This window comes from Dermacentor andersoni, chromosome 4 (genome assembly GCF_023375885.2).
Source record: "Dermacentor andersoni chromosome 4, qqDerAnde1_hic_scaffold, whole genome shotgun sequence".
NCBI lineage: Eukaryota > Metazoa > Arthropoda > Arachnida > Ixodida > Ixodidae > Dermacentor > Dermacentor andersoni.
In genome coordinates this window covers 31,807,326-31,833,361 of record NC_092817.1, presented here as the reverse complement: position 1 = coordinate 31,833,361, position 26,036 = coordinate 31,807,326, and the positions used below count along the sequence as shown (strand labels likewise).

General features: G+C 47.9%; 1 protein-coding gene across 2 annotated transcripts in view; it reads right to left on the bottom strand.

Annotated features, from left to right (window-relative positions):
- LOC126536864 (cell adhesion molecule Dscam1-like) overlaps window positions 1-26,036 on the bottom strand; it is a 185,463-nt gene that overhangs the window by 86,659 nt on the left and 72,768 nt on the right. The gene's annotated exons all lie outside the window — the stretch shown is intronic.

Here is a 26,036-nt window from a genome sequence, read left to right as displayed (position 1 = left end):
GTTGAACCCTGAGGAACGCCAGAGGTAACGGCCACCGTAGCTGATTTGGCAGAATTGAAACAGACACATTGCGGCCTATCTGACAGAAAACTAGAAATCCAGTTAACTAGGCTAGGGTTATTTAAAATACTATGTGGTTTATGCAAATGTTTTGAATGTACAACTGTGTCGGAGGCGTAGGGAAAGTCAACAAATAAGGCATCGATTTTGAAGGTCTAAGTCTAGCGCACGGTAGATCTCATGAGTAAATTCAGGTGGTTGCGTAACGGTGCTGAGGTCACCGGGAACTCCACGCTAATAAATTGTTAAAATATTGTTAGCTTCAAGAAACTCAACAATATATTTGTATATGACGTGTTCTAAAAGCTTACTGCAACCAGAGGTTAAGGAAATCGGTCTGCAGTTGGAAAGGTCTTGTTTACTCCAAGACTTGTGCAAGGGAATGACTTTCGCAAACTTTCCATGAATGGCACTTGTTTGCAAGAATTTATTATCACTGTGAGAAACCTGCTTGTCCAGAAATACCAGAATATACGCCTTGGGGCGTATATTCGTCCTTCAAGAATAATCGTCATCTATCTCGCGTGCCTTTCCTTTTTTTTGCTAGCTCTACGCACCCGCTACTTTCATGCCATGAACGGCATGCGCGTTATCAGTGCGCGTTTTCGAGAAAGGAGACCCGAACAAGACCTATTACGAATATTTTCGTGGAATGAAGATACGCCCCAAGCAGTGCAACCTAAATTAAGATTGTTGGTTTCGCGGAAAACAGTAAAGCAACAAAATGAGATTGCCTGGAGCACGACCACTTCATATCTGCGCTGCACCGTGCTAACCCACAATCGGAGTTCTGTGGTGTTATTGCGATAGCAATTATATGCACACTCCAGGCGAAATTTTGCCGTCGCCGTCACCGTGAGGTTCCGTATGAGTGAAAGCGTGCGAGCGTGAGCCGGCGAACGCGGTTCAATCTCGCGTGCGCGAGCGAGGAACGCGGCCCTGATGCGTGCCCTTTCTTGTGGCGCGCGAGGCAGGAGGGTGAGGCGAGGAAGGAGGGGCGTTTTTCTCCGGCGGCTTCTACGGTGCCTCGATGACCTGCTCGCTCGCCGCTCCGTACAGGGTGGACACAACCGCGGCGTCTACTACGGCGTCGACCACGCGAATCGCGGGCGCCGTAGTAGACGCCTTTGGCGGACGCCGTAGGGACGCGTTGCCGTCGCTCGTGTGCTTGAAAGCGGTATGCGACGTGGCTAAAGTGCGCGCCCGCGCAGGCCTCATCTTCAAAACGATCTGCGATATTTGCGGAGTGCGCGTAGTGCCGGTAGCTTCGTATGCGCTGCGCTTTCGACGTTTCGTACGCGCTGAAGCGGCACATGCATGAAGGTCAGTTCGCTTGCTGCTGCCGCGATTCCTCACTCGATAATTTTCACAGTGAGTTTCCGCGCTCATCGAGCGAGATGTGTTCATGTTTGCCTGTGCGCGCGTGACACCGTGCTGGTTAGTTTAGTTAAAACACGTTCATGGTCTAGTTGGTTTGAATCTGTGATAGAATGTGTAAGCGGGACTGAACAAGGACGTAGAAAGAAGCAGACACACAAAGACAGCGCTGTCTCTGTGTATCTGTTTCTTTCTACGTCCTCGTTGAGTCACGCTTACAAATTCTATTATTGTTATTTAGTTAGTAAGCGAATGTTCACAAATTTATATTTAAAGAAACATTGTAGAGTAGACCTGCCTCCCCACCTTCCCCCTTTGGTTCGCATCTTACGATAAATTTGTTGATTGTGGGCATCTGTTTGTTCATTAATGCATGAAGGCTGCGCGCTCGACTACTCCGTACCACAAGAATCGCGTCCGAATCCTGCAGGCATCCAAGCAACGTTAAGTGCAGACACAATGAGAAACTGAGACTGTGTGAAATATATGTGATTGCCCAAAGCTCCTAATCAAAAATTTTCTGCCATGCTTAACAGAAAGGCTCAGCGAAGAAGCACTAGGGCGAAAAAAAGTTCCGAAATTCTCTTTTGGAGGTTTCAAATTTTCTTATTGTTAGTGCGTCTAAAAGTATGCGGTACTCCTCTTTACTCAATTCGCCTCGGAACCATGCTTCACGTTCCTTAGCTTACGTGTGTGCTTAAGATTAGCTTTCACGCCTGGGTGATTCTCTGTTTCTTGCTTTCTTACCACGCCTGTATTTTCATATCCCCTTGCTTGCGTTCCACTCTGTAACATCGCTCACAGAAATATAAAGAAATAGGGAAAGTAGGGAAGACGAGACGGAGCTGAACCTATCTTCTCCCCGCCCGCAAAGGGGAGATGAAACAAAAGAGAGCAAAACTAAATAATAATGGGCTGCTCTGCGCTGGGAGGAGGTCGACTGGATGCAGCTCTTCCTTTTTCGTTGCCCTTTTTATTCGCGTTTTATACCCTTTTTACGGCCATTTCTTTCCCCCAGACAATTTTTTTTCTGTCTCATTTCACACTCTTTCCCCACTTCTCATTTTTCGCTGAGTTCTTTCTCAGCAGGTACCTTTTTTTTGTCTCCCTTTTCGCCGCGAGGGGTGCACAGGGTTGGTGGGGGAACACGTATGAAATCGATATCGCAGCTCGGCTTGGGTTCCTTCCGTGCGATCGGCCTGATTGGGACTCCACCCATGCGGTGCTGTTGGGGGGAATGGGGTTGGAAGGGGCACCTTGTCTGACAAGCCTTCTCCGTGCCGCTCGAACATCGATACGGACATAGAACGAATGTAATAGAAAGAAAGCAGGCTATCGGGAAGAAAGGTCATACGGCCCGCCGAAGAAGAAATTTTATCAGGTCCTTTTCCGTTGTCATTCTCTCAAAGCGAATTTGGCTAGTCGCTCGTTGGGTGGACACCTGATGGCGGAAGATCACCGGAAAGGAGTCTGAATTTGTGTACTTTGGCCGCTTGCCAAAGTGTTTACGAGGCCCTCGGTGTAGCGATCTGCAGTATGATCCTTTCTTAAAGGGAATACTCATGAGTGGTATTTTGGACTGCTTTTTTATTATTTTCGATTATTTTTGCCCTTTGCGACTGGTTTGCACGAAGTCATGCCCCTGCTATCGCTAGAATTCGTCACTCGACGAAATGTATGATAGGAAATCAGTTAAAGTGAAAAAAGAAAATCTTCACATAACGTGGTTCCATTTTCGTACTATTCCGCCATGGATATAGCTCGGAACGATACCGCTGACTGTGTATTATCTTGCTATGCGTTGATGTCGGTTTAACGAACTAAAGTCACGTTTTCCACCGAAAGGGAGGAGGTGTAGCAGTTATATTGTTTTTGTAGCAAATAGACCCATGTGCACTCGACAAAGGCTCGGCAGCCTGCTTTATCCCGACTTACTGCGGCACTCACTCGACTTTAAAACTCGGTTCTTTTTTAGAATCAACAGCTTATTGGATTAGTCAACTTTACTGGCGGAAATGCAGTGTTAAAACGAGGTTTGCTTGTTTTTCTTTCCTTGTGTTTTCGTTTGAGAGTGCTGGTGCTGCATCACCAATGGTTCTACACAATACCTCCCTGAGCTCTGAAACCGGTGCCACAGATGCTATCGAGCCAACATCGGTGTTGTGATGAACAAAAATTTAGCCGATTATTTTCATTCGGTACCTCATCATAGCTTCTCGTACGGAACCCCGGGGCACAAAGGCTCTGCACAAGTTTAAAGGGTTGCCGTGGATACTGAATCAAGTCGAGCACAATTTTGTGCCGGCCAAGTACAGTGAGTAACGCAGTCGCCGAAGCACGATATTAAGATGTACGGCAGTACGGTGAAGCGCACCTTTCATGCAATTTTTGACTTCACTGCTGTTTTGCTCTTTTCTGGGTTCATATGACAACTGCAGACGCCAAGAGAGAGAGAGGGCAAAGATAAATGCGAGGTAGGCCATGTTGAGCAGGACTGAGACCGGTTGGCTACCTTAAATTTGGGAAAGTGGAACAGGCAAAACGTTAGACATGTCTTGGGCATCGATGCACTATAAAGCAGCAGGCGAGCCGCGGTACTCGGAGCTACGTCACAGGCAGTTCACTAAACTTGTTTGGTTTCAATAGTCGCAACGGGGCTCTTGTAGCTTTTCGCGGTGCGCATGGGCCCGAGATTAGAATGCTTTGTAATCATGCGATTAAAAGGGGCCGCTACATAATATTTCACTGGTTACCTGGGGCCTGCAACATCACGAGCAATGAAATTGCCGACTAAGCTCACCATGCGGTGGGAAGATGTGCCAAAAGCACTTCGATTCTGTCGTCCAGAATGGATGCAGCGTGGCACCTTTGTGTTCTTCAGCATCATCGTATTAAGGAAGTCGGACCTCACTAAAGTTCCTTAACGGTCATGTGTACACAGTAGACTCATATATGAGAGTACAATTCTTACTTGGTGCTAGTCGACGGGACGGTAGCTATACTGTGTCACTTGTAATTAGGAGTTGCTTTTACGAACACCCATTATTGCCTAACTGGAATGGCAGACAATCCCAATTACAAGTGTGGCGTAGAATAAACCTCTTGGGTGTTTAAACCTTAAAACACCTCCCATCATACAAAGATCAGAGACTTACCATTCGGAACCCTTTATAGCACTAAAATAAAATGAAATTAAATTACGGGGTCTTACGTGCCAGAACCACTTTCTGATTATGAGGCACACCGTAGTGAAGGACTCCGGAAATTTTGACCACCTGGGCTTTTTTAACGTGCACCTAAATCTAAGTATGCGGGTGTTTTTGCATTTCGCCCCCAACGAAATGCGGCCCCCGTGGCCGGTATTCGATCCCGCGAACTCGTGCTCAGCAGCCCAACACCATAGCCACTGAGAAACCGCGACGGGTTTATAGCCCTCAAGTTGTTTACAAAACCTAAAATCGTGGGTCCGTGGTCTCGTGCTTCTGCAATGTTCAACGTCGCAAAACCATGACTGCGATTCTTGAGAAGCGCTAGACTACATGACTGTTTGTGATTGACTAAAGAAGGAACGCTTTTGCATGTGTGTGCGTTCATAATGTGAACTCTTGTTGCTGCCATCTTCCCATCTTTCAATTTCATTTTGCACTTTCCCAGTGCAGAGTAGCGAACCTTGTCTAGCCTGGTTAACATCTCTGCTTTTGCCTTAGCCCTTCGTTCTCTGGTGTGGATTTCTGTAGCTTCAACGTGTCAGGCCACGGTCGAAAGACCTTGCTCTAAGCCGTCCAGCTGGCTTTGGCCGGTGCAGACGGCAAGCCTTGCATCTTTCAAGGAGGGACAGTCACGAAAATGTGTTTCAAGGTTTTTTTAAGACAGCATAATTTGCAACTATTGCTCTAGGCTGCACAATTAAGGCATGTGACGTTAGAGACATGGAAATGATGCATAGAAAGGCAGGGAAATTAACCTGATGTACTTCTGGTTAGCTACCCTGCACGAGAGCAAGAAATAGGGGGATAAAAAGAGAAAGAGAGTGTAATGTGGGAGATAAAGAGAGAGAGAGGCTAGCCCAAACAAAGAAACCGCGTGCACTATACGCCAGTAGCTGACGATGCTCTTAACGTAGGAAGGGCCCGCAGATCTCAGAAACTTGAGCAGCCCCAATAAAGTCTTCTGCGCTGAGTTTCAGTAGGAGTAATGGCCTAGAAATTATTCTTCTGATAGTAAACAGTTGCCAGTATATCCAGCACTGTGCACATCACTTGCCTCTCGGCACTATAGCGCCGGCAGACACATATAATGCATGTGTGTGTGTGTCGTTGATCCTGTATGTCTCGCGCGTGTAGCTGTAGGCTATGCCATTGAGAAAGCAATAGGACTTAGTAAGTGGTAAAACATGGGCTGTTCACGTGGTGGGGACCCAGGTGGCAGATGTAGCTGTAGAACTAGGGAGAAGTGGTCTCGGAGATTGAAAGACTTATCATCGCAGCCATGACAAGGGAAATGACATACTTTCGTTAATGGCTTCCAGGACGCTGCGCTATCAGCGGGAATGAATACGCCGACGAAGCCGCCCGATCAGCACACGAAAAAGCGGCTGATGCGTGCGTTCTTTATTCCGCTTTCGCCAAATGAAGCTGTCGCTGGGTGCGGCCGATGTCCCCTGAATGTAAGTTGTCCTTGTGCGGCTCGAACGTTTTCACCATGTGTCATTTACGCTACGCTAGAGATACTGATGTTGCAAACTAGATTGCGAGAAAAATGCGAAACGCTCACCGAATTTTGCCTTAGCTCAACAAGCAGTGTCGTGCCTTGATGCGTTCATATTGCCGAGTCTCTTCGTATACATCGAGAATGGTGTACTCTAACAAAGCCATTGCGCTCCGAAGGATATCTCGTCGCTCTGTACCCGCCGTGGTTGCTCAGTGGCTATGGTGTTGGGCTGCTGAGCACGAGGTCGCAGGATCGAATCCCGGCCACGGCGGCCTTATTTCGATGGGGGCGAAATGCGAAAACACCCGTGTGCTTAGATTTAGGTGCACGTTAAAGAACCCCAGGTAGTCGAAATTTCCGGAGTCCTCCACTACGGCGTGCCTCATAATCAGACAGTGGTTTTGGCACGTAAAACCCCATAATTTAATTTTTTTTTCGTCGCTCTGTATGCGGAGTGCCTCACAGATTCCCGGACAGAAAGGTTGTTTTGCTACATCGTTTTGACAACGGGAAAGATTCGACACTGTAAACGGCGTTTGTAAAACAAATGAATAAAGCACAAAAGTGTGCAAGCGTGGGCGAAGCTGACGAGATACTTCAGAAAGATCTGTTCACTCGTTCCACCGCTCCCCATCGAAAGATTTTCTACACTGACGAAAGGGGCTGGCAACGGTCACTTGTACTCTGGCAACCATGACAGGTCTTCAAGTAGCAAAGAAACCCGTAGTACGGGAGATTGAGGAGTGAGTCCTGCAGAGATTGCGGTGGATCAGCCGCTAACAGAGGCACCGATTCTCCAGGGAACCACACAGCAGGAGGCGCTGCTTTCACGAATAGGGAAGACAGGGCGCGTGCGCCCGATGCTTCGCGGTAGCGACGATCCTCTGGGTTTCCCCCCTCCTCCCATCTGTGCTATAGCGCTGCAGCACTTAATTCTGCTTCGGCGACTTCTCAGAGGCACGGCAGCCATGGCGGTCGAAAGAGGCACAAGAGCGGACCGAAAGCAACGAGGATAGCTGGAAGCGAGGGCTCTCTACAACGATCCATGCTAGCAGGCGTCTCGCGGCTCTTCAAAGTGGAAGGCCCTTTCTGTTTTCCGGAGGGTTGGACGCATCGATATCCGAACGGGTTTTGGGGCACCGAGGGGATTTTGCAAGGAAGTGAGAGATATAAGGCCCTCTTCTTACCTTCTCTCTGTCCTAGCTTGCTCGCTTGTACACGAACAGACGACACTGAAGTTCTCGGGAAGGCAGGAGGGAGGGAGGGAGGGAGGGAGGGAGGGAGGCAAGTGCCGAGTCTGTGACGAGCAGGCAGTGAAAAAAGGAGACTTCCACATTTCGACACGCTTCGTGGCAACACTTCCATCTGGATCGCGAGCATTTCGACGACGCACTCGTATCGGATCGCAAAAGGCGCTTTATGTATCGACAAGCGAGTCTGCTTTGCTACCTTTGAGGCCATGGCAAAGGTGTCGACATATAATGCCGCAGGCGACGGAGCACTTGCTGAAGATATCCTACGCAATACAAGATTCAAGAATCAAGTAACAGCTAACGTGCACACGGAGAAATAGAAATGAAGCCAAGACTCCTGGCTCGCAATAGCATTTATTATACTAAAGCTTTGTCACATATTTCCCAACGGGCTCTTACTTTAATGTAACACATCGAATAGCTTTAATCATTGGAAGTAAGCCGTAGTACTGGTGCACTTTTTTTTTGTTAACCAGAAAGTCATAAATTACTTCCAAGTCTCGGAAGCAATGACGCCGAGAATTAATGAATATAGGCAGGTGAAAACGGGGGCAGCTTTAAAATTTTAGTCTTTCGTTAAGATTGCTGTACATTACCGGGCCGCTCTGGTGGCACTAAATGAAACACGAGAAGCGACAATGATACACGGCCGCTTGTTCCTACGCCGCGTCTCACACTTCGTTTCCTGTATACACTGAACCAGAACAACTTCATAGAAAAAAGCCCCTGCTGGCGCCTTGTTAAAGCTAGTTAGGTCAAAAACTCGCAGTTGTGAACGACGGGCTTTGATCCAAGGACAGCGATGAAAAGCAAGAACGACAGCAGTGCGCGGATCCACACGCAGGTATAGATACGCACTGTGCGGTAAGTTTCCGTTTGTGTCCTTGCGTATGCAAGTATGGGGAGTGAGGTGAGGGAGCACAGAGACTTCCGCTCAATGAACTGTAACTACAACTCAGTGCGGGCTCGCTGCGAAGTGTTCGTCAGTCCTGTCAAAGGCGTCCAGCACGATACACGAGGAGTGGACGAGTTTCGGCTGCAAGAGAGACAGGCACAAAAGTTCCGAACTGTCTCTGACAAGACGTCCGCGCTGAGGCCTTTGCGCTAAGGGATGCCCTGGAGCAGTTCCGCTCTTCTTGTTCGCTGTTTGTCTTCTGCCCGCACTGACTGTCGATAGCAGAGAGATATGAACCAGCAGCCTGGGCCCACTGCCCGCACATCCCTCCGCAATAGGACACGTTTCGGCTTTACCCTTTGGGTAATGTTGCTGGCGTATAGATCCCGACCCCTGGTAAACTTGTCACGTTGACATATGTCCCAGACTGCTTTCTCCGTGTTGACTTTCTGCATGAGGCCTTCTTTCGCGAGCTTCGCACATGTGTGCCGTCGATGTATACTTTGACATCGTCGTGCTCCTCTACTAGCCTACGCTTCTAAGTCACTTCTAAGGCACTCGAGTAAGGTTCGACAGACAAGCCGCACCATGTTGGCGATGGCGTGGTCTCGGCGTCTTTATTGGCTTTGATGCTGATTGCTCATGTTGGTGAAATTTCTGCGAGAAACAGTGATTCTTTCACTCGCATGAGACTGACTGCGATTTCTGAGCTGGAAGAATGCGTCATCTTTGCAGTGGAACTTGGCGTGTATCAGAGGAGTGACATGTATAGCCACATGTACTCAGCAACAGCCCGATAGTTTTCATGCCGCATAACTATTTCTTGCCTTTCCTTCGGATGTATAGAATAAGCAATGATTAATACATTTCGCTATATGCTTTTTCATGCAGTATACCTAAGCCAATATCATGTTAAAAATACAACCAAGTCTGTCATCGGGATGTGCTAGCAGAGTGATTGGTGGTTTAAGCGTTGAAACAAAGTTTTTTACGGAAGAAGTGTTCGAAAAAGGAAATTCCAGCCAATCCTTATTCTAAACGTATCACTAGTGAAAGCGTCCAGCCAATGACGATGAATACCCAAGCCAACAAAACGTTTTGTTAATTTGGCCCCTGAGTAATTGGGAGCGTATGGTAGCGTAAAAACCTGCGATCCTAGCCTAATACATACGAGTCTACAAACTTCACGCTCCTTCTTCACAGCGAATAGAAATCCGCCACCTGCGACAAACTCGCAACTTCTTCCTGAACTTGCCTAGGAGGCAGATGAAATCCTTAATTCATTATCATTTTTGTTTGTCGACTTGGGATTGACCCATCTGTAGTACTCTTTCGCGCAAGTTTTCTCATAGGCTGGCGTCCAGGTCACAGAAGAGGTCGAAAAAATCCGCCGTGACTACCTTCGCCAGAAGCTGTCATAAAAAAATTATGCAGATTTGCGCACCGTGGGAGTCGATATTATGCGAAGCATTTTGTGTGTACCTGACTATCCAGTACTATTTGCTGTTCTGCAAACCACTGCCATATAAATCAACGTGTTTATGTAAATTGAGTAGTTGTGTATGGGGCCACAAGCGTACATGTGTGTATGACGGTAGCAGCACTAATATGACCACGCTGAAGACGATCGTATGACAGCAAAGGCGGCTAGAAATATCTGACAGAAGATCTTCATAGCTCTTGTTGGGAAGTTTTCTTGTTGGATATTTTGCTGCGCCCAAGACTGTCAGAATGATTACATAGTTTTCAACTACGTCTTTTGTCATCGCACGTCTAGTGAGAGTTCTGTTGTCGGCCTCTATAAATTTTCGTAATGCCCCAACGGTAAGGGCGTTACCAGCACGACAGGAAAACACCCTTAAGAATGCAAACAGTTGTACAGTGTATAGATACGTCATGTGGTGTGTGTTAAAACGACGATGACACTTGAACTCCAACGAAGAAATGTTAAAACAAATTAACTTGGGTGATCATGAAGTTGGTACGACGTCGCACAGTATGCACGCAGCTTAAGCTTCTGCGGGGAAAGTGCTATAGAAAGTGGGTCTGTCGCGAAGATACTGCAGAAAGTGCGAGCTGTCACGAGGAAAGAAGACGAGAAAGTGGCACGTGGCACACAAGCGGAATGTTTCAAAAATCTGGCTGTCTTTGGAACGAAGGAAGTATGCGTGCGATCGTGGCCTAGCCCGGGCCAAGCACCAGGTTCGCTATGAAACCCCGCCATACGGAAGCATGCCCAAATTTGTAGAAATTCAGGGAGCACAACAGCGTCTGCCACCTGCCTTGATGACCTGCTCTGACTGTCAAGGGTTTCGCCTTCGACAGCACGCAAAGAGATTCAAAATAGTCCAGTGAGGCTGACATTTGTTGTTGAAAACTTACTGTTTTATCTTGCTTTCCCAACAGCTAGTTGTTGTTTGATGTAATATTACAAAACAGGCAATCAATAAAAAGAAAAGCGATCGTGGCCTAGTAGTTAGAGCACCGGGCTGCTGTGCTCCACGGCAGAGGTTCGATTTCATCGTCGGTCACACATTATTTTTCTTTTGTTAAAGCGAGGCGGGGCAGGAACCTATCTACCGTAAGGTGCTAAGAACGAGGCAAATAATGTCTCGCATTAAAAAAGAAGAAAGACCATGAAGGTATAACAGTCTCTCCGGAGAGCAATATCGGAATACTTGCACGACTTGTCGCTCGCAGTTAAATAAGACGTCTCGCGGTATCTTTCTGCTTCCGCCAAAGAGAGCAAATTATAAATAAACGCCTTCGGCGCTCGCAAAGTAGCGCAGACGAGCGCATGCAAGCTGCGAGGAAGCTCAACAAGCGAGCAAGTACTACGTCCAAGTCAGAGAAAAAAAAAAAAAAAACATCCGCCTAAACTACTGTGCGAGCGTTAAGGTCTGAGCTACGGCTAAGAACTTCTGAGGAAGAAGAAGGACAGGGGACTGTGCGAAGGACAGAGGTTAAGCAGGACGCGAAACGACCCCGAGAAGACTCGCAAAACGGGGATGCCGCTGCAGATGCGAGCAAGGGCGTCTCGGCGCCTGTTACGCCTCCCCGGGGGAACGTCGTTCGCGGGCTTCTGACGCTCTTCCCTCGCCTCGCCCGCGCTCTGTTGATGAGCGTCGCACGTGCAGTGCTTCGCTATCTACCGCTCCGGCTTTCTGCCGCCACCACTGCGTCCATCTGGCCCGAGAGCAAGCACGCTCCAGACCCCATGTATATATCCAGTCAGAAAAATGCTGATTGAATTGCCGCCCCCGAAAGGCGTGCTCTGAAGCATGCACGATGCTAGTACTGGTGAGAACGGCTGGTGCCTGGTGCCGTTGTTTAGTTCGTTTTCTTTTTTTTTATTGTTTAGTTGCCGCTTGCTTACACTTTGCTTCGTCAACGCAACGAAGCTTCCGAAAAATGACGTATAAAAAGGCCCTCCGGGCCCGGAAAAACGCCTTTGGGGATTCTTTTGCTTGCTTTTATTTCTTCGACGTCTTCGACGGAGGATGCCGTTGACGTCGTTGATGGTGCTATACCGTCCACCGGCCGTAAAACCTCGCGGGGCCTAAGAGGGCCGTAAAACGCCGCGCCTGCCGCCCCGCCCGTGGCAGCTAAGTGCGAAGACTGGGCCGCGCATCAGGGCGGAGTAGACGGGTCCACTTCCAGTGACGGGTGCCGGTCTGCAAACGACCGCTCGTCTTCCCTCAGGGGTTTCGCGTAGGCCACTTACTCGTAAACCCGGAACACAGGTCAATTTCGGCCTTGGTAGTTACCACTTCTCGCTACCGGCAGGTGTAGCAAGCAGCTAGTACAGTCGTTATGAATTGAATGGGAATGTCCTGCGACGGTGGACGAGGAAGAACGCGATTGGTTGTGGAATGTGCAGCATAATTGCGGTGCACCACAGGGAAATTTATTTGTCCTTTCGATTTGTCGATGCACTTCATTGATGGCTCTTTTAGGTGCTGCATGACCAATGGCTAGCAAGAATCTTTTTGCCTCGAACATAAATTGTGGCAAGGAGACCTGGTAAGTGTGACAACGCTGCCTGTCGAGCGATTTCTGAAGGGCGGAACGAAGAACTGATATTGATGACAGACAGTTGTATTATTTCAATTATACGTCTTAGATTTGGTGATGATAAAAAGGGAGTTCAAGGCACCGATGCTGCGGATGATTAGTGAAAGTCAGACCCGTCGCTGTTCACTGGTTATGGGATTGCGCCGCTGAGCTTGAATATGCGTGTTCGATCCCGGCTGCCGATATGCGTTCCGATTTATTAGGAATGCAATAAACGCACGTGTGACGTAGAAGAACCAGAGATGATCAAAATTAATCGGGAGATCCCACTACGGCACGCCTCATAATCAGATCATGGTTATGGCAGGGAAACACTCAGAATGTTCTTTTTTTTCGAGTAAAATGTTTTGGACAGAATAGAATTTCCTTTTATTTCAGCTGCACCTTTTCGGTTAACCTCGTCCGCTGTCCACAGCTGTTCACAGAGTCTGAGAGCCTGTCATTGGAAAGCGAGAGCAAAACTTTTCCAAAAAGCGTCAAGGGCAGCGAAGAGCCTTGTGTGAACCGTTCCTTGATAGATTATGATGCCGTAAGCTCTATGTGGCCGAGAACTGTCTTTCTCCCTTACAATAACAACTTGCCATATGTTGGCTGTACGCTTTCGTGAGTTACTGGGAAGAGCTACTGGTGAGCTTTTTTACAGCGAAGGTGTCTATAGCTAGGATGTGGGGGGAAAAAAGGTGTCCGAGATGTTGACAAAAACAAATCATAATGTAGGCCGACGCTGGTGCTTGTGCAGAAGGGGTGCAAGCTCAAGAACACATACCCCTGTGGGCTTGGGGGCCTGTAACGCGCCCTTGAAGTACCCTTGTCACACGTGGGACCGAAAGGGGTTCCAGGCACAAGGGTAAGCACAGATGTTTTGAAAAAAATGTTTTGTATAACTTTTTAAAAAAGGACTGTTAAAAAGGTCTCGGCACCAACCGCGCAAACGCGCTAGTGCCACTGCTTGCGCATTCGTCGTTGTCGTCTTCTTCCACAGCTGGCTTCGTTGTGAAAAAAAAAAAGAAGAGAAAAGCTACCAGAGCAGTAATGGCGCGAGCGTTGTCATCTTGCACAACTGGCTCCGTTGCCGCTCATCGTTCCAGCATAGAATTTCACTTCTGTCGTCGTAATGGAGATTCCGCGTTTAGGGGTGTATGAGCCATTGCTTAAAGGGGTATGAGCCATTCGTTGTCTTACGTGACGGACACCTTTAATAACAGGGGTGATACGCGAATGTGTGTGCGTACCTATATCGCCACGATGACTACAGATTAGCACAACAAACATGTTCATACCTTTGTTCAACATTCTGGGTCACCTCTGTGTCGTAAACAGCTTCGCTGGTCAACCACCTTCACAGAGTGGAATGGCTCATGAATTTTTCTTTTAGCTGCTCATGAGGAACAAATTTTGGTGCCGTAGCATTGATTTGCGGTATGATCATTCTTAAGTTTTACGGAATTTTTAAGAATCTCCTGTGGCAGGTAGCATACGTCTTGTCGTTGAACTGAATTATTCGAAGAGGTGGACATTACTAGCACGAAAAGTCGAAACGCATATTCAACTGATTAACAAAAAGAAAATGACTAATTAACTTTTTATATACCCACTTGGCGACACATATCGCAATTTACGGATGGTAGCCGGTGAGCTTGCAAGACGTATTCACTTGAAATTAATTTCCAGGGTTACACCAGTTTCGAGATATTATTTCCCAAAGTGTGGGACGAAATACACGCGCGTTACGGTTAATTTCATGCTTCAATTTAGAAAAGAACGTTTTGTTAAAAACGTAAGCGGAACATCAATGCACTTACAGGGCGAGTTTAATGTCGCATGTCTCCAAACTACTGTCACTCTATAGATTCATTCCAAGTGGACACGCCTTGCAGAATCATCGGCTAGAATTCGTAAATTGCCATATGAGTCATAAAATAGTTATTTAGAAGTTAATAAGATACTTTTCGTTAATTAGTTGAATATGTGATTCGATTTCTTGTGCAAGTACTTAATGTCCCCCTCTCTGAACAATCAAGCTCGAGAACTAGAATTATGTTATCTGCAACAGGCAATTTTTCAATATTCCATAAAGCTAGAATAGGACCACCCCTCATATAAACAAAGGAAAAGCAGGAACGTTAACTAGATGAAAGTTATCAGTTTGCTACCCTTCATTGGGATGGGGACAATGGGTTAGAAAGTGTGTTGCGATACAACCCAACCTGAAATTATCAATTGACGTGCAGTGCTCCGGCTGACAATGAGAAAAATCCCCAATAGCAGCAGCTTGATCATTTCGCAACTGCGGTGCTCCCAAAGTACGCTATAGGATTATCAATTTCTCCAAAACCTCACTTCCGTTGCACCTCTAATTCTTATCGAGTTTTATATCGATACGCTGTATAATTCTGAAACGACACACTGCCGAAAACCGCGTATAGGTCCAGAGCGCAACCAAACGAACTTCTACGATTTCTCGCAATGCCCAGCGTTATTCCGCATAGAAACTGCTTGCACACAAAACCCTTTAAATGACCAACATCCACTCCGAATTGCAACAAGCTAGCTTCCATGTTTCTTTCCATATAATTTTTTATCGACATTTGGCGAGCGCGTTTTAAGTGGAGGTTCTCCACCGCACCCATTTGCAACGACGGCTTCGCTATAGGATAAACCTCGCTTGGGAAACACTTCGCAAAATAGGCAGTGCCTGCTTTGCCGCCTCTTGTGCATGCGTCTTCGAGACAGTGTTCTCACAAAGCTTTTGACTGTACTTGCGTCAGAAGTATGCTTCCCGCAACCGAGGCCACCATGCACGGTGAAAAGAAATCTATTCGAAGGCACTTCGACGTTTGCCTAGCAGAGAAACGTTTGAGGTCGACTATCTGTACTAACGATCAATACAGAAGTCGTCACTGGTTGAGAAGGCTTATCCAAAGCATAGAATTTAAAAATAACCTCTCGCTGCAGTTTCTTAAGTCTATGACCATTAAAGGCGGACTTGTCATAAAAGAAGGGGGGGGGGGAGGAAACAAGGGTGGCATGGGAGTTAAGGGAGGCGGCGTCGCCTTTTACGTTCCGGGTTTATGTTTCAGGTGGAACGCAAATGCCCATTAGATCTCACGGCAAGTGAAAGCATGATCTCAGACGTCCGTGATACATGTTTTTCGTTTCGCCAAAGCAGCCTGCTAGCAATAACGTCTATTGATATATTCTTCCGACGAGAAACAGTCCCTTTTGAAGTGACATTGAGGAATAAAACATTTGGAAATCTGCTATTATTGCACCATATAGCAAGCCGTGCGTTATCGTTTTCGAGCGTGTGCGGCTGCTCGATGTTTACTTGTGTAAGCTTACTTATATTTGGCGATAACAAAAAAGAAAGTATCAGATCTTATCGGTAAAAAAACAAAAGAGGCGAGGAGCTAAGATTAGAATCTTCGAGCTACTGGACTTGCGGAGAGTGCACTTCATTGAGAGTTCTATCATTTTCGTTTTACCAATGAGCAAAGACGCTGACTCGGCAACTAACTGACATCAACACTTTGCAGTGCAGCACGCTAGAAGTAGAAGGCTCAACCAGTGGTGTGCGAGACTTCCGCTCAGCACGCGCACACGCGAACATCATCATCATCATCATCATCATCATCATCATCATCATCGTCGTCGTCGTCGTCGTCGTCGTCGTCATTATCAACATCATCACCTTTTATCTGCACTGGAGGACGAAGGCCTCTCCCCGCGATCTCCAATTACCCCTACCCTGCGCCAACCGATTCCAACTAGCGCCCGCGAATTTCCTAATTTCATCGCCCCACCTAGTCTGATTAGTGATGATTAGTACAAGTTTTCACTAGTCTTCGGGCTTGTGGCTCCATACGTTTTTATGGATTCGTTTATTACGCTTTATCTCCCTTTATTGGCTTAAATTTCAAAGCAGTATGCACATACTTTTTTTATGCAGAAGGCAATAAGACTTCACCAACACGTATGATTTCTGCTAATGGCCGCGGTTCCGCTTATTCATACGTATGTGGCGTAGTAGCTTTAATATCGGTTTTCTTTACTTGGAGGCACTGCGTTCCAATAGTGCCGTCGGACAATCTTTAGTAACGTTTCTTTATTTATTTACAAAGCAGTACTAGAAATTGTATAAAGAATTGTATGTTTGCGCACAGCACACGCGAAGTTTGCAGGGCGCAAACTCGCGGGTATACGCCGCTTGCATCGGAGACCACGTATGCTTGCGTTCGTAAACAGGAAGCGCTGTTCTGGATCATACACCAGCGCTCGCCGATATAAATCCATGGGAATTGTTTGCAGAGTGCGCGGAAGCAAACCCTAATAGGGCCACCAACATGCGGGCCTAGAGTGGATAATGAGAAGGGAATTGCACCGACCAGCTATACGTGCCTGGATAGGCGATGGTATACCGCATAAGAGACGCGCCGGCAGCTTGTGTCCTCAACAGAATCTGATTACTGCTGCAGGACCTCGTCTAATTGTTTAAACTGTCCATTGTGCGTCTTGCGCCTCTCACAGATGGCGAACGAACGCTGAAGTGTGCCGTATAGCAGATCGGGGACGCGCGAGCGCTTCACGCTTGGACCGTAATGGAAGAATTCCTCGGAGAAAGCTCACGATCCTCGCCAGGCGGGACGACCGCGATTTCATCGCGAGTGACGCTTAGCTGCAGGCGGCCACTACGCGTAATTGGGTTCAGCCGCTCTGTGCGCGGTCTTGACGAGCGGCCACTCGGGTGGGGGCAAGCGTCTTCGCGACTCGAACACTCGCCGGGCAACAGTCCGTACACCTGCCAAGCCATCGCGCTCAGAGCGAGATCGTCCGTTAATGCGTTTAAGGGGGTAAATTGCCGACACTCGAGCCTTTCCGCTGAGAGCAGCCCTGATGGGTCCGTGTGTTTTCCGAAACTGCATCGCGGAATACCGCGCGAAACGTCGGTGGAAAACGCGTCTGGGCAAAGCTTTAAGGTGCATTGGCTCGGTCGTGTCGCTTACGCCACTCATGCGCGCATACACGCAGGCTTTAGCGCACGCCGAAGTGGGCGGTGCGTGCTAGGCGAATTGCGATCGAATAACACATTGGAACGCCGAATGCTGCTATGCTCCGTTACGCACGCGCCAACTTTCGCCTTATTTGTACAGCTTCGTACTTCCGGTGTATGCCCCACATACTACATCTATTTCTTCTCTTTTTTTCTCTCTTTCTTCTTTCTCGTTTTATTTTTTTTTGTCGTGAGCACAGGCGGTGCACTGTGGCTTCTGATCACAGAAACGTGTAGCGCTGCTCGTTAGGTGGAAAATAGGTCCACATCTGCGACACCTTCGATGTAACAAATACGTCACGTCTTGCGAAAATAAAGTATGACAGTGAAGTTACTGCATGACGGGCGTGCCTGTATCTTTTTTTTAAATATGCGATGTAGTATTTTCTGGTCGCTAATGCATACAGAAAGAGAAGCGTGTGTATAACCTTCGTTGCGCTGTCTGTTTAGTATGGAAAGGAGTATTGTCTACGGAAGTTAATGCCTAAATATTGATTGCGGGATAAATTCACGGCCGTTTAGGCGCGCAGTACTTTCATAAATAATGCTGCAATAAGTGTAGACGCACGTAGATTTTGCAATAAATGCAGGCGGGTGTACTGAATTCCTGATTTGTTGGCCTCCGTCGGCGGCATTGCATTGATTGTAGCATTGTAACTAGAAATTAGGGGCATTAAGTTAGAGCTTGGCTGCTGCACTATACTACATAGCGTCCTATGCGCTTTAATGTCCGAAATTCTCGCGATGACGAAATCAGTGACCTCGAGTACTACGTCCTAACCATAGAGTTTCATGGAGTTTCTAGAGGGAAGTGTGGCGCTAGTGTCTACGGGAGTCGCAAGCGGCGCTGTTCAGCCAGCATGACAATGATGGTTAGTACATAGATTTGCCTAAACTTCGTCCTTATGGCTTCAGACGGCTTCGTGACTTTGCAAACTCATAATTTTGAGGAAAGTGCTGCGTTGTAAATTGATAAACAAATATTATTAAAATTTTCCGACGGCACAATTGGAACACAGGACCTCTAAGTACAGGAAACCAATATTACAGGTATTACTCAACAGACGCATGAGTAAGCGGAATTGCGGCAATTAGCAGAAATCATACGTGTTGGCAAAATCTTATTGCCTTCTGCATAAAACGAAAATGTACATATTGCTTTGAAATTTAGATAATTAAAGGCAGATAAAGCGTATTAAACGAGTCCGTAAGAACGCATGGAGCCACAAGCACGAAGACTAGTCAAATCCTTGTACTAACCATCATCGTCTTGGTGGATGAGCGATCGAGGCGTCAAAATTTCCTCTCGTAATTATTGTAGAAAACCCTCTGGTCCAAACAATACCTACGCCGAGCCACTGTTATAAGTCGAATAAAACACACACCGCGGGCCGGAATCGAACCAACATTGCAAAAATCATGATGTTCCCCGCAAGAACCTTTCGTAAAAACTACGTGGCGTGGATAGGTGGGGACTAGTACTAGGGAAAAAAGTTTTAGGTCCGTGGTCTCCCGGCTCCAAAGTGGGCGGAGCCACCAACCTGATCTGGTGGAGCCTTCGGCTCCCCTAGATCTCAGTTTCTTAGGAAGGAAGGAAAAAGTGGAGAAAGAAGGCAGGGAGGTTAACCAGTTTGCTAGGACTCAAAGTTCTTGTCTTGTAATGACCATGGCCAACAGAAAAACTAAAAAAACATCGCTGCGCGCGCTTTAGTACAATTTTTTGGAGGAACCAAAAATATAACAAAATTACAAACTCATACAACAGTTATTGCTAGCGTTTCTATTTTAACAGGTACACTTAATTACGTGTTCATTGAGTCTTCGTGTTCATGTAGCATTTGTATTTGTTGTATTTAGAATGCGGCATACAAGTGCCGAACATATGCTGTGTGAAAATCTTTGTTTTGTGAACATTTATGCTGCGTGAACTCATGTGTTGCATCTGAACACTTCGGTTTTGAGAGTATTTGTGCCATGTGAACCCTTCTGGTGCGCGAACAGTTATTTATATTGCAATACTGAGACTTAGTGCGTCGATGTTCGTTCATGTGTTTATTAGTTCAGTTTTGTGATTGTTGACAACTTCCCGACGATAACTATCCTGTAAGAGAAGAGCACATGTTCGTGTCACCAGCAAACCTTGTCTCCGTTCGTTAAATGTTGCCGGCAATCAGCCTATCGAATACGGCGGCTTGCTATGCAGGCCTATATCTATCATTCTGCGTTTGCTTAACGGCACACTGTAAGCACCTACTCGCCCAAGAAGTCCTCCTGCGGAAGTTTGCGTTTGAATTCATGACTATTTTCAACGTAGAAATTTAGGGACGATTTTGCTGGCAATTTCTAAACTTGGCTGTAACAACCAGCTGAAAACGAAGGGTCTGCACTTTTGAAAAAAAAAAAAGTAAGATAAGAAAAGAAAAATACACTGCAATTATGCCAGTCGACACCGTAGTTTCATTGCCAAACATTTTTTGCTGAAGCAAATACGTCTTCCCTCGGCCGCAGAAGCGCGAGGCCGAGGCTCCTATTCTCGGTAGTGGCGACTACATCTCAATGGAGGAGAAACGCAAAAAACGCTTGGAGTACATCAATTTAGATGAACGTTAAGGAGCCCCAGGTGGTCAAAATTATTTCGTAGCCCTCGAATACGGCGTCTTTCGTAGTACTGGAGTAGCTTTTGGCCGATTAACCCTCCATATATCGACGGTTTCCTTAGAATCCGACACTCCAAACTTCTAAAGTAACTTCGAACGGCTTTTCAGGGGCCAGGGAGGAGTGCCACTCACGTGTAATTTGGACTAATCTTGGATAGTCTATTCGTTCCGGAAATTCCGAAGCGATTCTTTGCGAACTACTACGCGATGTGGCGTGACGTCGTCGTCGCTGTCTCATCGAACAGAAGCTTCTTCCATCGGGGGAAGCGCACGCGGGCTACCAGCAACGCAATTACCACCAGATGGTGTTGTCCTCTGCACATCACTAAGAACCCTAGATGTCTTGGGGAGGAAGACGAAGTGCCTTTCAGGCAGAACACCGAGTCTTCCAGCTCTACTTATTTTGTGGATTTTTTTAGACTTTGCCAGTGAACTGCTATTTCCTCCTTAACTGCGATGGAGATGGAGTCTCACGCGCGTCCGCCGGACTCGGCAGTGCCCGCGACGGCTGCCTCCAGGAAGCGCAACGGCACCGAGAGCGACACTGACAGCGACGACACCATGCAGTACTATGTCAGCGGTGAAGATTCTTGTGACGATGCCTTCGAGCTGGTGCGGAGTCGTAAAGCAAAACGAAGGTTTCTCAGCGCATCCTCGAATTCGAGTGAGTCCACCGTGAGATCTTCGCGGAATACCGAGGAGCTCACCATCCTGTTCACGCCAGTTCTCGCTACTGACAACCTGAGACGCCTCAACAGGCAAGCCGTGTCTTCACATCTAGAGGCACTGGTTCCGAATGAAATCAAAGACATCAGAGTGAACACCCGTAAGAACGTCCTAGCAATTGACGTAGAACACGCGGCTGCGTTGGATTCCTTGCGCAATGTCACGGAACTTGACGGGATGAAAGTCCGCCCTCATATTCCGCTGGGCGAACAAATCAGTAGTGGCGTAATTTACGATGTTGATGAGACCATTGCCGACTCCGATCTGTCGATCTTAATCAAGCCAGCTACAGAAAACACCATCATCACAAACGCGTTTCGTCTCGGCACGTCACGGTGTGTCAAAATCATATTTAAAGGCGAATCCCTACCATCGCATGTAAAAGTGGGCCACTTCCGACACGCAGTTCGCCCCTTCATACCAAAACCGCTGCAGTGCTGGAAGTGCATGAAGTTTGGGCATGTGAGTAGTGTCTGCAAGAACACTACAGTCTGTTCTCGCTGCACTGGGCCCCACACCACTAACACGTGCGAAGCCAGTGTGCTGAAGTGCACAAACTGCAGCGGCCCTCACGATGCCTCCTCGAAGGAATGCCCGTTAGTTCGCAAGGAAATGGCAATATTGAGGAAAATGGTTAGAGACCACTCGTCTCACCGAGAAGCAGCAACATCTATTAGGCGGCGACGATCGCGTCGCCGACGTCGATCACGAACCTTCAAAGCCTCTGCAGAGCGCCAACCACGTACACTGCCACCCACTCTTCCGCCCAGGCCAAACGCAGTCAGCTCAAAGGACAAAGATGCAACGAACAGCCCTGCTGCTGACGCGTGGCCTGCACTCCCGAGGCTACATGCTCCTACTGAGCGAAATCAGACTTCTACAGCAAGGGACACTTCGACTGTTCCTGAAAAACTGACGGACCAAGATCAACAAATTGTTGTCATGATCAGCTCTCTGGTGAGTGCTATTCGTGTTCTTCTGGACAAGATACAGACACCAACAGCTCAAAGTGCGTTGCAAGTGCTGGATGCCATCAATCCGGTTCTAGCGAGCCTTCAGAAGTCCAGTGCTTGAGAACTTCTACAGCAGAACCATGGCTCATCGACAGCAACAGCGATCGTTCCGGGATGATGTAAGAAGTGCCTCCATATTCCAATAGAATGAGAGAGGCCTAAGGTCACGTATTTCGGATTTTCGACAGTTCGTGTTTGACTACCACTTTCCTATACTGGTGATCTGTGAACCGAACTTATCAGCCTCCATAAGACTATCAGGATATGAACCTTTTGTTTCACCAACGTGTGCCCGTAGTAATAAGGTTCTGGTTTATATTCGCAAGGACCTAACGTATTTTTCGCAACCCGTAGCGCCACACGACGGTAACCAATACGTCTGTGTTAGTGTGAAAAAGAAGAGGCTGTCTTTTACTATTATTGGCGTCTACCTATCCCCAACAAGTCAGTTTGACAGCAAAAGACTAGAAGATATTATGGCTACTACTCCCGGTCCTTGGATAATAACAGGGGACTTCAACGCTCACCACCATATATGGGGAAACTCCAGGATAAATTCGAGGGGCAGGTCACTAATATCCTTTGCATCAGGCCACAACCTGTGTCTTCTAAATGACGGAAGTCCGACATTTCTGCGGGGAACAACGTACAGTAGCTGCCTTGACTTGACTTTGGTGTCACGTTGCCTGACTTCGAGCGTGCAGTGGTTCACTGATATTGAAACCCATGGAAGTGATCATATTCCGACCTATGTGAGAATCAATGGTCTAGACGCCGCATTACCGTATGTATCTCGTCATATCGATTGGTCAGTCTTTCAAGATCGAGTAGAAGACACCTGCAAGAAACATATCGCACGCAGATTAGAAGACATAATTGCAGACGCAATGCAAGATTGCACGCGGTGCTTCACACATTCGAAAAAGCGTACAGAGAATGACATTGAATTGGAAAGGCTTCGTACAATACGCCGCCGTGCTGAAAGGAGGTACAGGCGCACAAAGTCAATTCTTGACCTCAGAGAAGCTCGGCGCATGCAAAAGAAGATAAGACGCCGAATGGATAAGCTAGCGGATCAAAGATGGAAATGCTTTTGCGAGTCACTAGACCCCCGCAAGCCATTGTCCCGTGTGTGGCGTACCCTACGGGGTCTTTGCTCAAGACCCCAGCAACGACACCCTTTTAACGCCCTCGCTCTCTATCAAAAGCGCCGCGAGATAGACGTTGCAGAGGAATTTTGCGCGCAAATCGCCGGCGGCACATTTTTAGTCCCTGACATGGCTTTAAGCGACATCCCCGGTCCACGAGATACCAGCATGGAGGCTCCATGCTCTATGGAAGAATTAGAAGCTGCTATGGCGCTCTGTAGGTGTTCCTCTTCACCAGGGCCCGATGGCATAACATATACTGCTTTGCGCCACCTAGGCCGAGAAGCACGAAGAGAACTCCTCAGCCTTTTTAATAGTTCATGGCAAGATGGTGTCGTCCCACAGGAGTGGAAACGCAGCCGCCTGGTACCGCTACTAAAAGCAGGAAAGTCGCCGCTCGAACTGGCATCGTATCGGCCTATAGCACTTGCAAGCTGCGTCGGGAAACTCATGGAACGCATGATCCTCATGCGTCTCGAATGGTACCTAGAACAATACAAGATTTACCCTTATTCTATGGTGGGATTTCGACGAGGCCGTTCATCGGTTGACAGCGTCATCGATTTAGTGTCATCTGTAGAACAGCAAAAATCTTGGAAACGATTATCAGCAGCGCTCTTTCTGGACGTGAAAAGCGCTTACGACAACGTTTCCCATCAACCCATTCTAGACGCACTTTTGACAATTGAACTAGGAGGGCGAGTATATCGATGGATCAGAAACTACTTGACACAAAGGTCCATGTTCGTACGTACGGAAGATGGTCCCACTACCGACCACTACACATGCCGAGGAGTTCCCCAAGGTGGGGTTCTAAGCCCTATTCTTTTCAACCTCGCGCTTCTTGGGCTGGCCGAATCCCTACCGGAAACAGTGAGTGTCTCAATCTACGCCGACGACATCTGCATCTGGTCATCAGCGGTCACTCGTCTGCAGGTTCGCGCAAGGCTACAGAAAGCAGCAACACAGGCATCTCACTATCTTCACACACAAGGCCTTACCATCTCTACAGAAAAATGTGCGTTAGTCGCTTTCACACGAAAACCAATGTCTCATTATCCAGTGTGCATTAATGGCCAGCCTATCTCCTACAAGAGAAATCATCGGTTTTTGGGTGTCATTGTGGACCGGGACCTCTCTTGGCGCCCTCATGTTGCCCACTTGAAGAAGAAGCTCACATCTATTGTTCATGTCTTCAAGTTTATCGCCGGGAAAACATGGGGATCCTCAGTGGGCTCCATGCTACAGTTATATCGAGCACTTTTCATCGGATTGCTACGTTACAGTTCTCCCGTGCTTGCTAAAACATGCAAGTCAAATCTTCGAGAACTACAGAGCGTGCAAGCACAGGCACTACGTGTTTGCCTAGGACTTCCGCGGAGCGCCTCAACAGCAGGAACCATTATAATGGCTCGAGACCATCCGATCGCGACTTACATTAGCATCGACACGCTTAGGGCCCATGTTCGTCATGTTTCACGCATGCAATCAAGCTCTCTTGCCTGCCTGCCAGAACGACGACCACAGGCGTCCTTCTCCAACGAGGTCAGCATCCATCGTGCCTGTCTACCATCGGGCTTCACACCCTCAGCACGTTCAACCTCAGCTTTGTGGTGTTTAGAACAACCTCAAGTGCGTCTCACGGTTCCAGGGATAAGGAAGAAGACCGACCTGCCTACCTTGGCCCTGAAGCAAGCAGCTCTGGATTGTTTGAACACTTTCTACTTTGACCGAGTCCACATATATACGGATGGCTCTTCCACTCAGACCAGCTCCACCGGCGCAGTGGTTATACCATCACGATCAATTAGCGTCCGATACAAGATTTCTCATATGACAACATCGACCGCATCGGAGCTTGTTGCCCTCCGAGGTGCCGTTGATTACATTAACAACCAACCCGCTAATCGGTGGGCAATATTCTGCGATTCGAAGGCGGCCTTACAATGTCTTCTGTCATCTCTTCGTCGCGGGTCGTGTGAACAACTAGTGTCGGAGATACGAGAAATGCACCATCGTATGATAGCGAAAGGACACGACGTCGTGTTTCAGTGGCTGCCTGGCCACTGCGGTATCTCCGGCAACGACCTCGCTGACGAAGCTGCTAGGAAAGCACACGAAGGAGCAACCCTTGTTTCTGTACCTTTATCGCGGACCGACGCAGCCCAACACCTAAGCAAGGTAGCACACCGTATGACATTAGAGAAGTGGCACACACCTGAATTCACCCAAGAACGATTGCATTCCCTCGACCCCTCTATGCAACTGCGGCTGTTACCAGGGCTTCTGCGAAATGAAGAAACAATGCTGTGCCGCTTACGCTTGGGCGTCGCATTCACCAATGCATATACGGTTTTGATTGGAATGACTGATAGCGCCGACTGTAATGCCTGCGGTGCCGAGGAAACTATAGAACATCTACTGTGCTACTGCCCATCTTTTCAAAACGAAAGACATGACCTCTGCACAGCTCTCAATCAGCTAGATAGAACACCGTTCACCTTGAAGAAGATCTTGGGACCATGGCCTCGCATATCGCAGCTACAAAAGGCCACAAAAGCTCTGCTGCGATATTTGACGGCTGCTGGTTTGAGTCAGCGTTTGTGATCCGAACTGAGTGACCGAACGATATACCCAGTAGACTTTCTCTTCTTCTTTTAATCTTTCCGTCCCCTTTTCCCTTTCCCCAGTGTAGGGTAGCCAACCGGGCTCAGTCCTGGTTAACCTCCCTACCTTTCCTTTATCATTTGCTCTCTCTCTCTAGATGTCTTATCTACAGGGATCTTACGCATCGCTAAGCATCACGGGTTGTGTAACCCGCCGGGTACCGACGTTTCGCCCGCAGTTCTCTCCCCTTCATCTTCATTTCGCACGAGGGACCCGATAACAAGCAACGTACTTGAGCGCATGGCCAGCCGCCGAGACGCGGTCCTGTGTGCGCGAGGCGTCCGATTTTCAGGAACTCATTCTCGCTTTAGCGCGAAGCTGTGGCAGCGTGGACGCTTTGCCGCCGCATCTGCGTTTTGCCTGCCGCCTCGCGAAAAACGCAGCGTGCGCCTCCGGGTGACAGAGT